This window comes from Monodelphis domestica, chromosome 2 (genome assembly GCF_027887165.1).
Source record: "Monodelphis domestica isolate mMonDom1 chromosome 2, mMonDom1.pri, whole genome shotgun sequence".
NCBI classification, from domain to species: Eukaryota; Metazoa; Chordata; class Mammalia; order Didelphimorphia; family Didelphidae; genus Monodelphis; species Monodelphis domestica.
The window spans coordinates 162253068-162264121 of record NC_077228.1 but is presented as its reverse complement, the minus strand read 5'-3'; the positions used below and the strand labels follow the sequence as shown (position 1 = coordinate 162264121).

General features: G+C 36.1%; 1 long non-coding RNA gene across 1 annotated transcript; it reads left to right on the top strand.

Annotated features, from left to right (window-relative positions):
• The first annotated feature begins 4020 nt into the window (after positions 1–4020).
• LOC103096558 (uncharacterized) lies at positions 4021–5376 on the top strand. Its single transcript, XR_461878.3, has 2 exons — positions 4021–4424; positions 5128–5376. It is a non-coding gene; the product is annotated as an uncharacterized LOC103096558 (long non-coding RNA).
• Positions 5377–11054: the final 5678 nt, after the last annotated feature.

The following is an 11054-nucleotide window of genomic DNA, read 5'->3' as shown; positions in this document are numbered from 1 at the left end:
ATTATTTGTTTTTTTTTTGTTTTTTTTTTTTTAGAAATTAGAGGTTATACATTTGAAACTAATGAATTTATAACTTTGCCTCTTCTTCAGAGGTAGTTGTTGAATGGAATTTAAGGGATTTCTCCTTTCACTGGTCATTTAACTTTATAAAGAATCACGGAGAAGTTTTTTTCCACTACCAGTGGGAAAGGGAAAAGTTCTGAACCACAGGGAAAATTTAAAAACCTTTTCCTGGTCCATTACCCAAGGGCATATTTATTGTTGAAGGATTCCCTTTCTCTCATAGGTCTTCCTACAGTCACAAGGACTTTTTGTGCAATTTTTTAAAAAGTCTATACTTCTTCATAATGATCAGGAGATTATAAATGACCAGTTCATATTTTGGAAGGTGAATGCTCCTGTTTGCTTATTTAAATCAATTTCAACTTTCCTTTCCTTGCAGCATTTCTTGACTCTTTTGAATGGTCTCAGATCAAAGGAAGGAATGAAAATAAGAAGGGAGGGAAGTCAGGATGGAAGAAAAGAAGGAAATAAATATTAATTAAGTGTCTACTATGTGCCCAGGAACTGTGCTAAGAGCTTTAAAAATATCTCATTTGATCTTCATAACAATTCTCTGAGATAGGAGCTTTTATTATCCCCATTTTAGAGTTGAGGAAACTAAGGTAAACAGAGTTTAAGTGATTTGTCTAGGGTCACATGGCTAACAAGTGTCAGTAAACTCAGGTTTTTCTGACAATAAACATACTCATATTTTGCAGTTATTTTTTTGTTTTTGCTTTGTTTTGCCTCCTCATTTCAAACAGAATTGCCCATAGCTATCTTCATCATAGCTAGCAGCAGATGGAATGATGTAAGCAATATCTATTGCATTTGGAGTTGCTTCTAGTCTCCTTTTTTGTCTGCCTTAACCCCTCATCACTTCTCTATTTTAGTAAGGGCTAGAACATCTTTAATTTTCACTGAAAGTTTTTCTTATTAGAGGGATCTACCTTCCAAGTGGCCTGAGGAAAGGAAGTTATCAGAATTCTCGGTGCCAGGACTCCAATGCTGGAGGATGACCTGAACACCAATCAATGGATCAATGCTCTGATGGCAAAGAAGTCAGGCTCTTCTGTTAGAGCAAGGCTTTTCACCCAAAGGTCTGATCTCAGGGAGTTTGTAGGACACCCAAATTGTAGGGCCCAAACTCTTAACTCACCTTGTTGATATGCCTGTATTTTTGGCATAAATGCTAACAAGTGACTGACCCAGGATCTCTCATACACATAAGGTTGATTTTGCTCTAATCCATTAAAGAACTATAAGGCCTTATAGGAACAAGGCCAACCTGGTAACTCTGACCTGTCAGAGACAAAAGTTTCAACCAGCCAGCAGGAGAACTCAGTGGGAGCAATAAGTCACTTGAAGGTTTCTGTGGAGCTGCAGCTGGCATCTGTGGAAGCCTCTATTCAATACAGATCATCGAAGTTGAAAAGAACTAGGGGGAAAATGGAAGATCAAACAGACTACTGTTGTCATGGGTACATTCAGAGAGGTTGTGATGGGATGTGGCAGCCGAATGGGACTAGGCCAGCCCAGTCTCACATCAGCAAGAGAATAAGTAAGCTAGATTGTACCTCAGAAGCATTTCTCAGTTGGGTCTGGGTCTGAAAGCTTCTCTAAGGACTTGGTGTTTGCAAAGGTTTTCTGGGTGTGCAATAAATAACTTGGACTTCTAACTTCACCTGCATCAAATTGGTTCTAGATCTAAATGCATTGGATCCATTTTTGTGAGAGAAAACCCATAAATACAGCAGTGTGGATCCTGGACAGTATCCTTGGGAATCATTTGCCTAGGATTAGAAGATGGTGGCAGAAAAAAACCTAGGCTTTATGCCTTGAACCTTCTCCAAATGCCAAATATCTTCCAGCTGTATTTATTGGCCCTTCAATTTTTTGTGTTCTTTGATTTAACATCGACATTGATTCCCTAAGGTTTTATGTTCTAACCAGACCAAAAGGAATTTAAAATCACAAGAGATACTCAAGGAAGAAACAACCAAAGGGCTCATCTCAAATCATGAAAATTATGGCTATAAATCATACCCACCTAGGCTGGCAGAAGACTGCTCAATTCTTGATAAGCTGACTACCAACATTTCTATTAAAATTTATCACAGGGGATGCATCTACATTTTAAGTGGGTGAAATAATGAAAACAGTGTTCTAAATTAATCATTGTGCTTCTTAGTCATTTGCAAATGTGGTTTTGCAAGCCAACATGCTCCCAGATTTTAAAAATTAGGTAAACTGGAAGCTGTTATTCAGTTTAAGAGTTTTGCTATTTTCAAATTTGTTCTTCAATATAGGCACAATTAGAGATGTAGCTACTGTGATAGGCTGTCCTGTAAGAACAGAAGGCACAAGACTAGAGAGAGGAAGGTCTTAAATTTTATCCAGATTTCTCTTTCTAAGACAAATTATTTCCTGTCCTTGACATTCCATTTTTCTTCTCTCAGTAAAGGCTAGTACTTAGTACAGTGCCTGGGATATTTGTCATTCAGTCATTTGAGTCATGTCTGACTCTTTGTGACCTCATTTGGGATTTTCTTGAAAAAGACACTGGAGTGCTTTGCCATTTCCTTCTCTGGTTCATTTTGCAGATGAAGAACTGAGCAACTAGGATAAAGCAACTTCTCTAGGATTACATAGCTGAGGTCAGATTTGGACTCAGGAAGATGAATTTACTTGACTTTAGGCCTGTCACTATTCATTGTGCTGCCTAACTTCTCTACCTACTGCATAGTAGGCACTTAAGAAACATTGATTGATTGATTAACTGAAGGAGGTAGAGGTAGTGACCATTTAAATAATATAACTTAAGGAAATTTTACTGTTTTATATCCTGCTTTCTTTAAGAAGGAATGGTGTTGTCAAGAATGATTCAATTTCTAGTTAATTCTATTTTCTTTTCCTCATAACTCACTAGGTTTTATTGTTTTATTCAGCTATTCCAGTACTACTGCCACCACCCACATGGTCTGCAAGGATAAAAGAAACTCACTACCTCTCCTGCAGAAGGAATGGGAAAAAATATTTGTTTCCTCCTTAGATCAGCAAAAACAAGGCTGGAAGTTTGCTGAAGGAGCTTTCATTAGGAAACTAAGGAAGAACTAAACAAGCTAATGAAGGGTTAAGGGCCTTTTCTCTTTGGTATAGACTGGGAAGAAAAGAGATAAGTAAGCAGAAGATTTCCAGGCTTAGTCTTTCTCAATATGACAGATAATCACTGACACAATCTTATCACTTTTGGTAATATTGTATGGGGTAGCGAGGTAGCCCAATTGATAAGAGTACTGGATCTGGAGTCAGGGAAGACAAGAGTTTATATCTGAGACATTTATTTGTTGTGATCTTGGGCAGGTCACTTAACCTGTTTGTCTCAGTTTCCTCATCTATAAAATGGGAATGAAAATAACACCTACCTCACAGGGTTTTTGATCAGATGAGATAATTATTACAAAATGCTTAGTACAGTTCCTGGCAAATAGAGAACACTATATAAATGTCATCTATTATTATTATTATTATTATGAATGTCCTGATATCTAGGAACCCCTCCCTTCTCCTTGCCCATTCTCTGAAAACATCCTCTCTAACCACTCCTACCTCATCCAATATTCTTCTATGCTTATAACCTTCAAGACTAAACATCTCCAGTTAATCAGTGGTTCCCTTCCTATTACAATCAGTCCTACCAGAAACCAGAATCCCTAAAAAACACTTGGCTCTCTTTAGCTTCCTTGATTTCCACTGGTACATAAAATAAAGATGGACCCAAGAATCCAAATTAATTAAGTGGCAAAATTTTGGTACCAAAATGTGGCAAGTCCTGGGAGCATCTTCTCTACTGATCATTGTAGTATTGAAATTCTCAAGGGGCAGTATTTTTAAAAAATTAATTTATTAATAGGCTGCTCAAGAAAATCTAAACTATTTAATAGATTCCCTCCACAAATCAAACAGTCATCAAGAAGGGCAAAACAGGGAAAAAGAAAGTGTTGCAAAGAGAGTTCCTGTCATGTAGCCCCATATTTACCCCATTGTGATGTCACCAATCTGTCCCTCCCCAGAATGTTTCTGATTGGAAAATCATCACTGAGAAAGTGGAGCTAGAGACCTGAACTCCTCCTTTGTTACTTTATTACAGGAAGAGGTTAGTCTTAAGGACACCAAGAAGCCCTTTCCTCCTCACCATAAAGCTGGGTAACTATGGTCCAAAATGGTGGCTAGAGTGTGCTGACTTCATTACACACTTGTCTACAACTAAACAAGGAGCAGGTTTCCAATTTGCCTGTAACAAAAGTCAGCTTAATGAGATGCCCTGAGCTCTAGGAGTAAATTGCTTTAAGTTGGAAGGCGATTGACCTTCTAAACCAGAGGTATAAGAAAGGTTTCATATAAACATTATTTCACTATTTCATATAAAAATTAGTTCACTATTAATTTCCTATATAGACCCTTTGTTTATGCTATGTATTGAAGACCATTGTGCCCTAAGCTCTCTGAAATCTCCAGTTACATCCTCTCCCTACTTTTGTTTGTCATGTTTTAGATTTATCAATTCAGACCCAGAAAGGGGAGTATGAATGTGCTGTCCTAGTTTGTGGGATAGATGCTATCTAATTACTCTTCTCCAGTTTGTCCCTATTTCCTTTTTGGGGCTCTCCAATTAAGATTCACCACCTTCTGTTAAACTTCCCAGATACAAACATCTATACAAACATTTTCACAATTTCCTCTGCCTCTGGTTAGCCCCAATAAATCCCAGCATCACATCCCTCTACCTTCCCCCTTGATATAAAATATATAAGGTATACTACATATGTATGTGTATGTATAGATCCTATATATGTGTAGAGATATTATGGAGATCCTATGTCCCATTCTACATGGCCATGTCCATACCAGTCAGTAAGATTTTGATCAGATACTTTGGTCTCCCTTACTGTGGTAATCTTCTCTTATATAAAGTATTGGTGGACAGAACATTGGCTGATCCTGAAATTAGCAAGGCCAAAGTTCAAATGCAGATTAAAATGAGGTAGAACTATACAAAATCATCATCTTCACTTTCTCTTCCAGAGTCATCAAAGTCCAATGGCAAGATAAAAATCAGGAAGACTCTGATGGGCTGAGATGCAGTGGGTGATCTTGGTGTCTTCAATATCTGGTCAAGCTCTATGTGCTCCATACTTTGGCTGCCTTCATAACTGTTGGAACAAATTGTTCTCATCTGTCCATTCCACTGGGGGCAGTCTTCACATGCTTGGGGTAGACATTCCACTAAATCAATGAAGAGTTTGAGGCATGATAATTACATTCAACCTGGTTAGGCAATCGTTTTTACATCATTTATTTAAATACTCGTTATGGTTTACATATCATTTTAAGGCATACAAAAGGTTTATAAGAAATGTGAGAAATATTATGAAGCCTTGGACCAGTGCCATCTTAGCTCTCAAGTGATCTTGTTAGAACTATTGTCCTATGATCTGCCCTCCAAACTCCTCTAACATTCTGTCACTCATTTTATACTTAACAAAAATTATTATCATTTTGTAATTCATATCTTCATATATATATATGTAAATATATATGTACACACTGTATAATTATTCTAAAACCCAAGATTTAAGATCTTTTAAAGCAATTTTAGGAAAAGAAAATCACCAATACCCTGAATCAAGAAAAGAAATTCATAAGGATGCCTACAGAAATCACACACTACATTAAGAGATCCAGAGCTATAATGAACTGAACTGGAGGGGGTTGAACCTATCATTTATTCTGAATGTAAAATCTTATGCCAAAGGGGAATGGCTTCTAACTGGCTTTTTGTCAATGCACCTATCAATCATATTTTGTTTTCTTTCTCCTTTTTTTCCCCCTTTCTTTCTCTCTTATTCTCCAAATTGTTACATACCTCTAGTAAGAGAATCTTTAGATGATTCATTGGGGAGACCTGATGTGTTCATCTAAAAACCCCAAGTGAGGAGATTTAACATGCTGATCACCCAAAGAATCAAAGGGTCATTGTGTGGAGGAAAGTTACTTTTCTGGGGTCACATACTTGACCTCATCTCCTGCCAAACATGTGACCCGAAAGCCAGGATAGTATGAGAGAAATCATTGGATAAGTTGAGTCAGTTGAGTCTACATGAATGTGCATGAGTTTGTGTGGGTCACGGGACCTACACACTTGATCCAGACATGATTCTGAATTTGATCTGGATGTAAAGAGAAGGAATAAAAGATCCAGGATCCAGGAAGTACCAGACTCTCTGTCTCAGGCATCCTGCCAAGGAACTGGTGTGTGTGGGTACTGCTATAGAAGCCACAGGGCTAGCTAGAATAGGCTTTTCTCTTTATCTCTCTGCCTTTACTTATCCAAGTAATTCTAATAAACTTTATAAAAATTCTAAGGACCTGAGTCCTAATTTTAATTCTTAAAATACACATATAGGTGTCTGTGCCCTTTTGTTTAGTCATTTCAGGCCTGTCCTGTCCAATTCTTCAAGTCCCCATTTTGGGGTTTTCTTGACAAAGATTCTGGAGTGTTTGGTCATTTCCTTCACCAGCTCAATTTACAGATGAGGAACTGAGTTAAACAGGTATAAGTGACTTGCTCAAGGTCATACAACTAGGAAGTGCTTGAGGCCATATTTGAATTGATGAATATGAGTCTTTCTGATTCCAAGCCTAGTGTTTTATTCACTCTACCACATAGCTTCTGCAAAATATATTTACATATATATGTATATATATATATATATTCTATTTCCATCATAAGTCCATTAAAGGAAGGGTCCAAACATTTATTTTTATCAAGTACCTACTATGTCAGAGGTATTGTACTGGATGCTAAAATAGACACTTGATAAAAATTTGATAATGATTTTTAAAAAACATATATACAAATTGCACTGAGGATATTATCTCATAGGGATTCTGGGAAAGCTAACCTAACCAAATTAATTCAATTCAACAAATACTAAGTACCTACCATCTCTCTCTTTTCTCTTCATTTAAACTTTTAAATTACAAGCTAATTAGCTTTCATATCATAGATTTCTAAGAAATGTTTGTTGGATTGAATTGAACCATAAATAAAAACAATCAAAAAAGCCTATAAAATAAGGAACAAAATCTTACCAAGGATCCTTGGTGTTCTTTTCCCCTTTTTAGTTCTATCTGAAATTCAACCTTTGACTTTATTTTTCTTTTTATATGAACACACATATTTATGGCCAATATATATGTGGTTTTGGTTCTGTTAATTTTGCTTTGCTTCATTTTATATAGGATTTATCATATTATTCATATTTATTTTTATGGATTATACGAGGATTCTATAAATTCTCTTTAGTCATATTCCAATCCTTAGAATGGTTGTTTCTAGGTGTAAATAAAAGTTATAAATATTTTTGTAGAGCTGGGAACTTCTTTGTTTTAAAAATTTATTAGGATAAAGTCCTAGTAATAGAATCCCCTGTTCAAAAGCTATGACTAATTTTGTACCTTTGAACTTTTGTTGTTTGTATTAGAGACTTCAGTCCATCTGCTCTAGAAAACAGTAATCAAACCATATCTTTATTACAAATATGTTGCCATTATTAGGGAATTTAGTTCACCTGCCTAATCTCTGCCTAATACTCCTTCCTCCTCTCCACCCTTCCTTTTACCTCTTCTTCAGGATACAAAAATCAAATTAATATAACAATTGATTCTGGAAAAGGTATATATGAACTAACTCTCCTATAGCTCCACTCACCACCCTTATGAATTGCCAGACCCCTGTCTACCATTGCCTTCTATGTTTTATCTCCCTTAATAGATTGTAAGCTTCTTGAGATCAGGGATTATTCTCCTTTTCTATTTGTATCTGCTCAAGGGAAACTTCCTCAACTTGCATTTAGATTTGCAGGTGGGTCCCCAGAGGAAAATGCCTACTTCTTCCCTCATATATATAGGGGGTAATCCTAAGGGGCTACAATTTTGAGTACTGTCACTCATGAGCCCTCACTTATATGCATCCCATTATCAACTAGTACCTTCAATTAACTTTTTCTTTGCAAATCCTTGCCTTCTGTCATAGAATCAATACTGTGTGTGTTAGTTCCAAGACAGAAGAACAATAAGGGCTAGGACTGAGGGTTAAATGACTTGCCCAGGATCACATCTAGGTAGTATCTAAGGCCAGATTTGAATCCAGGACTTCCCATCCCTAAGCCTAACTGTCAATCCACCAAGTCACCTAGCTGCACCCCCTCTGTCACCAATTAGTTTTCATATAAGCATTTATGCAAAGGTGGTATGATAAGAAGAGTTGCCACAAAATATTTCCCCTCAAAAGCTTAGAACATACTCTCTAACAAATACATATGGAGTCCAGGGAAAGACTGGGCTTAGATTCAGACGATGATGACAGTGAGGGAAGGTGTTTGGCCCAAAGATAAACCCCCACTTCCTTGGCATTGGAAGACTTTTCCTGAATTTCCAGCTGGAATTCTTTTCTAGTTCAAGATGTCACATGTCTGAAGCTGCATCCAACCCGCAGGTAACTATCTGCATCTACATCTGTGTCTTTGCTCATTCATTCTTGATGTTTCTCTCTCTACTCCAGGTTGAATGCATTGTTTCCTTTTATTCCAGACTCTCTCCAATAGCATGTCACTGGCGTGTGTGGAGGTGGGAGTGGGATTGAAACACTTCTGGGATCACTGGGCTCTCTTTCCCACCTTACTGCTCCCTGTACTGAGCCCATTTTGCTGCCAGGCTTTGTGCTTCTGTACGGGCTTCCATATTACACATAAACCCAGAGAGACAGCTGATTCTTTTATTCAGGCACAAAATATTGGCTTTGAGACTTTCATCCAATGACCCAAGTATTTCACTACTCCCAAACTGAACAAGGACCTGTTCATGCCTAGGTTACATTTTTGATTGACTGATTCAGTTTAAAAGCCTGAGATGCCTGGATTTACTTTAGTACAATGCTTTTGCCCATTATATGGGCTTAATAGATTACTTTTTAATAATAAAATTCATTCATTTATATTTAGCTCTACCATGGTTAGTTTTATCTTTTCTTAAATAATTTTGTCAAAAAAGAAGAAATCTCTTATCATTTTATTAAGACAGAGTTTGTTCACCTTATATGAACAAATACTAGCATTTCTATAACTTGGACTTCACTTTGATAACTATAAGAGCTTTATCAGGACCTGAGCTCTCTCCATCCCTTTTTTTCTTTCCAGTTTATTCTGCCATATATATTCACCCCTACTAACACATTTCTGTTTTTCTGAAACATTTAGTTAGTTATTAACCAGTTCAATATTTTGAATATTCTCGTGTTTTCTTAGCAACTGGTTAATTTTGATTTGAGAAGTGTTAAATGAAAAAAAAATTATCTGTTTAGTTTCTAGCCTTGGCTGTTTTTCAAAGACTTCATTGAAGTTCATATGCTTCTTTGTAAGCTTTTAAATGTCAAAATGTTTCTTAAATTTCCTTATCTTCTTTTTTTAATTGAAAATTTTTATTTAATTAATTAATTTAGCATATTTTCCCATGGTTTCATGATTCATGTTCTTTTCCTCCTCTCTTCCCTTCCCTTAGCTAATACGCAATCCCACTGGGTTTTACATGTATCATTGATCAGGATCTAGTTCCATATTATTGATAATCGCTCTAGAATATCCATATCTTCTTGCTTTCATGTGATATCTAAGGCATTTGGGCTTTCTTTTTCTGGACAATTAAGTTTGGATTTATAACTGATATTTTCAATTTGTAATTCAGTTTCTCTGACCATTCTTTATCTTTCTTTGGAAGCACATATGATTTTAATGATTCTCAGTACAGAATTTTTTTTCTTCTAGCACCTAGGACTGCTTTTTCCTTACTGCAACTTTAGAGTATAACTTTACTTGGTTTGGGGCCATGTTTGTCACTTGAATGTGCATATTTTCCATATCTGGGGAGAACTCAATAGTTTTTTTCTGAGAGTCCATTTCCAGTTAATTTACATTGTGTGAGATTTCTGTTTTCTGCTATAGTAAGTCTGTTGTTAGTTTATTCTATTCCAGTTTATTCTATATTCCAATGTTCTATTAAATCTTGCATATTGGTCATTTAAAAATTATTTCCTTCTGTTCTATTAAGTATCCTTTAACTCTAGCTTTAGTTCCTTGTGTGATTAAAAAAAAATAAGCTTTTCTTTTATAAACTTCTTTTCTTTTGCTTGTGATTTTTCTTAATAATGTTAATTTGGGCTTCATTTCTTTAAATGTATCTTTTTTGCACATATCTCTTGGGAAATCTTTGTTTCTATTTCCATTTAAAATTATTTTTTATAATTTGTTATATTTGCTATGTAGTACTTTAAAATTTTTATTGGAAATGCCCACACTTAGCAAGCCACTGTATTACAGTAGGTACTAGGAATACAATGATGAAAAAGAATACCATCTCTGATTTTAAGGAGCTTAATGTCTTCTGTGGTGGGGCTGAAAAGTGTAGGACATACATGTCATATACACAAAAAAGGGCTGCTAGGTGGTGCAGTGATAGGCATGGAGTAAGGAAGACTCATTTTCCTTAGTTCAAATTTGGTCTCAGATAGTTACTAGCTGTGTGATCCTGGGCAAGTCACTTAACTTTGTTTGCTTCAGTTTCCTTAATAGTAAAATGAACTCCAGAAGGAAAAGGTAAACCACTCCAAGTAGACTTGGATATGACTGTAACAACAACACAAAAAAGCAGCCATAAAGTCAGAAGAGCTTTGGTATTCTGTGGTATCCTTTGAGGAAGTTCTCATTTTTATGTTTCAAACAATAGAAAATAACCTTAGTAGATTCTGACATAGCCATCCAATATTAATATAGATATAGGATATCCCTGGCTTAGGATACAGCCACCAACTCCCCATACAACATAGGATTACAAGGCTCAAAGCATAAACTTATATTTAGGGGTTAATGGAATCTAGGAGAAGTCCTGTGAGATCA